Raw genomic sequence first — 5,809 nt, forward strand, 5'->3', positions numbered from 1 at the left:
TCAAATCCATTGTTCTTCTTCTATGTGAATCATCATTATGTCCATTTGGAAATGAAAATAGATCATTTGGTTTGTGAGAAGCATCATTAAGAACAAACGGGGAGTTGATTTCCTTAGATACTTCCTGCATGTTCAGGTCAACCTCAAATTAGACTTGGTCAAACCTGGATATCAAGTGTATTATAAGTTGATAACTAATGTCAATTCGTTAACAGACTAACAGTGAGATGTTTCAGTTTTTGTGTGCACTGGACCGAAACCAGGACTGAGTGGACAAAAGTTGCAGTTTTTGTCCCACACAAAAGACATAAATGCCCTCATCCTCATTATTTGAAAATGGAAATAACCTGCCTAATAACTTGATTTATTGAACAGGGGTTCATATTAATAAGGGGCTTTTTGCACTTGGAAATCTCATAAATGCCCTTGGTGATGAGAAAAAACGGAAAGAAGGTAGGTGCTCATGTTCCATATAGAGATAGTAAATTTACTCGCCTCTTGCAGGTTGGACACTATTAATTAACTAATTTTTTAATGCAACTCGGTTTATCGCTTTTAGCTTAATCTAAATATGTCTCAACACTTTAAAGTATGCAAACAAGGCTCAAAATATACAGAATAAGCTAGTGGTAAGTTTGAGTTATATGCTAGAAATAGCAACCTGCTTTCATCTATTTGCTTATTATAGAAAAAAATATTAAAGTGAGATGCTATAATACACAAATAAATCATTACTTTTTAAACAATTTAATAGGTGAATAGGGATCCTGTGTCTAGTGAAATGTTAAAGATGCGCTAACAACTAGAATGCTTGCAAGCAGAACTTTGTGCTCGTGGTGGAGGTTCTACAAAGTGGTCCCATAAACCAAGACGACAACCGCCATAATCATCGTACCCGCCGAAATCTTGTAGCCCCAACCGCGTCCCACATTGTCTTGTATATACACTAACACAGTCACCGCAAGACGACAACCGCCATAATCATCTGACCTAAAACCCGAAACGTTTGACTTTATGCCACCTCCACCTAACGCGATTGTGTAAAGTGCAACATAAAGCATTGCTAGTTGGCTTCCAGAAGCTTTAATGCATTGTTGTTTCCTAGGTTGATCACAATGAGGTGGCCTCATGCCTGGAATGCTTGTTGCTAATGTCAACAGTGTCACCCCTGTCATATGTCACAACAAAATTTTTAATTTAATATATATATATATATATATATATATATATATATATATATATATATTACTATTAAAGTAAAAGTAAATAAAAAGTTTGTAGCCTAATTGACCCAAAATGGGTTTAAGTTTAAGATCCTTATTCAACCTAAATGTAGGCAAAGTAGTTTCACTGGTTAATATTGATAATGCTCTTTTGTTTCCTTATATTTCATTTTTAAAAGAAAATATAATCTCTTTATCGTATTAAATTGTTATTTTCATTTTCAAGTGTTTGATTAGTTTCTTGTCTGCAGACTATGGATCTGGTAGGTGGACCCCAGAAGATTTTTCACAAAATCTCACAGGTATATATTATTCATCTTTTTAATCTTCTTGCTAATTTCATTGTTAAATGCTAATAAGGGTCCATCTTGAAGGTGTCTAATCCTTTTCATTTCCTTGTTATTTTATTTGTAAATAAATAATATATGTTTATTTGTATTCAATTTGTTATTCAGAATGCTCACATGATACTTCTGTTGTTGTGGCACATTCTTTATTTAATTCTCAAAGTCATATACTGTGTTTGAAGATACAAATCAGGATCTTTGTCGCAAACTTCATGAGTATCGCAACAGGGGTGTCACTATCGATCAACAATCTGGATCCAGGGAGGATATCATTCCTAAAACAAGATGCAACTATTTTCATGAAGAATGTTGCTTCTAGGAATGAATTATGGGACATAGTGATTATGGACCCCCCTAAGTTAGCACCTCGGAGGAAGGTATTTGAGATTAAATCATGCTATTAATAATTAAGTGTAAATGGTAAATGACATCTGGCATATAGATGGTATTGCATTAAGGCTCTACAAAGTGCAAGTGGAATGTATAGAAATATGAACTCACTACGGTGTGGTTAACAAAACCAGGTGGGTTTTTGATGACTTGTTCGTGTTCAGGAGCTATGACTCAGAAGAGTGGGCAGTTCTTGGGTGTTCTCCAGGTTAGAGTTGTTATATAGTATGTTTTTTCAGAGCAAGTTGTGTATGTAGTAAGTAGTAACTAAGTGAGATGTTTGTAGAGAGGCTGCATCAATGGCTGGTAGGAAGATAAAACTTGTACGCCAGTGAGATGTTTCAAGTTGGTGATTCCTTTTGCGTGAAAAATGAAGGGCATAAAAGGGGTTCGTAAAGTATTGATTAATCAGATTATCAAATGAGTGAAAGTGGTATGTTTTTATTTTAATTTTTTTATACAAAGGTAAAATTATTTGTATTTCATCTTCTTTTTTAATGACAATGAATATAGGCGATTATGGTGTGATAGAGGAGGAAACAACAAAAGAATTGGAGCATACTCTTTTCCAAGACTCCATAGATAAAGAGTTATGTGAGTTAAATAAACAATTAGAACATAAAGAATCAGATGTGCCATTCTTCATTGTTGGTGTCATAGGACTCATACTTTGCTATCATAAAACCTTCTTTAACTTGAGGTCTCCTTCCGGATCTAATTTATACATAATACATGGAATCTTTAAGTTATTGGACATGCTTTTACAAGGGAAAATTTATGTTATGCATATTTGTTACCCAAGTCTACAAGGTGAATCTTTAAGTTATTGGAATTACATAAATCAAATTCACTGCCTCCTTGTTTGTAGATGGTACATTGGTGTAAGAAACATCCGCTCATCTTTTTGGTGGTTGGCCAGTCCATAGAAATGCATGTCATGTTAGGTATTGAGTTGACCAAAGTAGTTGAATGAGCAAGGTCGTGCACAGGAGGTGGCTATAGAAGCAGCAGTGTCAGCAATTATTCATCTCAAGGACAGTTTAAATGAGTGGGAGAGCAAAGTGGGAGATGGTGACTGTGGATCAACAGTAAGTCCAAGTCCACATCCAGATTTTGGTATTATCATCTAAATCCTAACTTATATATATATATATACATATATATATATATATATATATATATAATAATTTACAGATGTATAAAGGTGCAACAACTATTCTTCAAGACTAACTATGCACAGTGAAAGTGCGATTGGGTGATTATTATCTAGGTTAACTAAATGGGATATTTATCTAATTAATACCCAGATTTTTTCAACTTATGTTTGCTTGCAGATGATTCTCAAATATTCTTAATGATCTTTATATAACTTATTTGCTGCATGAAATCAGGGTTTTATGATCTTTAGTATATTAAGTTTTGTAAAAATGTAACTTTGTGCAGTTTCTATGAGTATTTACTTAAAGTGTGGATACAAGGAAACAAAGCTGCAACTATGAAGCCTTATAAGTGAGTTGGTAATTTTAATTCTAGATAAAATTACAACTGTAGCTGTATATATAAAACAAACTAATGAGTTATTAAAACAGAGACATGTGGGAGACATCAATGAAAGTTCCTGAATCTGGCTGAAGAGGTCTGTTATTTTTGTTGCTTTTTTAGTTGCTAATAATTTTGATATGTATTATTTGCAGCTTGCTAGGACATGCTATAACTTTTATCAGTCCACACCAACAAAGTTGGCTGGAGAAAACTACTTCCTCCATTCAGGGCAAGTTAGTAGTTTCTCATGATGATGTGTTGTTTCTTTTGTAATTAAAAGCTTTTTGGTTTCAGCTTTTTGATTGTGTGATTAATAAAAGTTTTTTGGTTTCAGCTAATGTTCAAGTCATTATTTGTCATCTACACTCGATGGAAAACAACCAATTTTTTGACAATGAGGATTTGTTTTTTACATGATATCTGAAACAAGGTGTCCCTTAATAGCAATGTAATAATAGGTTAGATAGTTAGGGATTGTATTTTATGCAATTGATTGTATTTTTTGTATATGATTATTTGTATGACATTAAATTTTATGCAATGGATTGTATTTTTTGTACATGATATTTTATTTTCTATTATGAGACATTAAATACAAATTAAATTTGAAAATTAGTAAATCTATAAATAATATTTTTTTTAAACATTTAAAATTGTGATACGCAAAAATGTGTGTCATCTTCATTTATGACATGGCCTTTCTTGACAGCGGCTTTCTTGATACGCATTGTGTGTCATTAACACGCGCGTCGTAAGGTTACGACACGCGAATGCGTGTCGTCTTCCTTTATGACAGGGCCTTTCTTGATACGCATTGCGTGTCGTAAACGCACGTCGTAAATGAGCGTCGTAAATGTGCGTCGTAAATGCGTGTCGTCTATAGACGACGCGCAAAAGCACGTCGTCTCTCTTTATGACAGGCCTTCCTTGACGCACATTTGCACGTCGTCTGAGCCCTTTACGGCGCGCAATGAGCATCGTAAAAGGCTGTTTTTCTAGTAGTGTATCGAACGGAATTAAATGGGTGAATCTGCCCTAAGCCCACAACCAAACAAGGAACAGGAAGTAAGGCGGAAAGCACACATCCAACTGCCTATCGGATATTAATTATATATAACCCTGATGTATAAACTAAGGTATTATAGAATTAATCACTAAAGTTCCTTTAAGTTGTATTGGTTTAATAAATTTACTGATAAGTTTCTAGTTTAGCCTACTAAATGTTGTAACTGAAAAGTATGTTTCTGTACTAGAAAACGGTATATTGAATTTGTATGCTATGGCCTGACCCATACCTGATACTCCTTATGATTTCTTGGTCTATACAGGATATATATATATATATATATATATATATATATATATATATATATATATATATATAGCTAAGATCGAATAGATAGTAGACTGGGTGAATCTGCTCTAAGCCCAAAACCAAACAAGGAACAGGAAATGAAGCGGAAAGCACACATCCTACTGTCTGTCGGATCTGATTAATATATATCCCTGATGTATCCACTAAGAAATCACAAAGTTAGCCTTATAGGCCCCCTTTTTACTGAATGTTCATGTTACTAGGAAGTTATGTGGCGCTGTTCTATTTGTTAAGATAACTACTAGAAGTAATGAAATCATGTACCCTAAACGCCTCAGTCGATGCTGTTGTGAGTTTTATATATATATATATATATATATATATATATATATATATATATATATATATTGCTATGTTTTATTTATTATTGTCTGGTGCTTTGTAGATGTACCATTTATAAATAAAATCCGGTACTTTGTAGATGTACCCCATATATATATATCCTTATACCTTGTATAATATCATATTTTGTTATAAAAAATGAGTTAATGATACATCCCCTTCCTAGGTTACTGGGAGTGTAAAGTAGAAGTTCATGAATCATGATTTGCTCCTCTGTTCTGTTTATAGTATGTTCCTCCATGTCCTAGTTATATTATGTACTGAAACCGTAAACTATACCTATTATAGTTTACTAGTATGCTTGTTTGAACTGTTATTGACTTGAAAAAAAGACTCAATTATCTACTGAGTTAAGCATGTACCTTAAAAATAGAGTTTGATAAACAGCAAACTAACATCTTTTTAAAAGTGTTTTTGAATTGATTTGATCACTTATAGAAGCATAAGAAATCATTTAATGTGATGGTTATCAAAGGTAAAATAATAACACAATACTATTGTGTTCAACTTGTATTCCCCCCCCCCCCCTTAAAAGCATTTTTAAAACATGTAAAATATTGATTAGAGGGGTATGAACTCACCTTATGTGG

The sequence above is a fragment of the Lactuca serriola genome, chromosome 4, assembly GCF_051521515.1.
Source record: "Lactuca serriola cultivar US96UC23 chromosome 4, Lser_US96UC23_V15, whole genome shotgun sequence".
Taxonomy (NCBI): domain Eukaryota; kingdom Viridiplantae; phylum Streptophyta; class Magnoliopsida; order Asterales; family Asteraceae; genus Lactuca; species Lactuca serriola.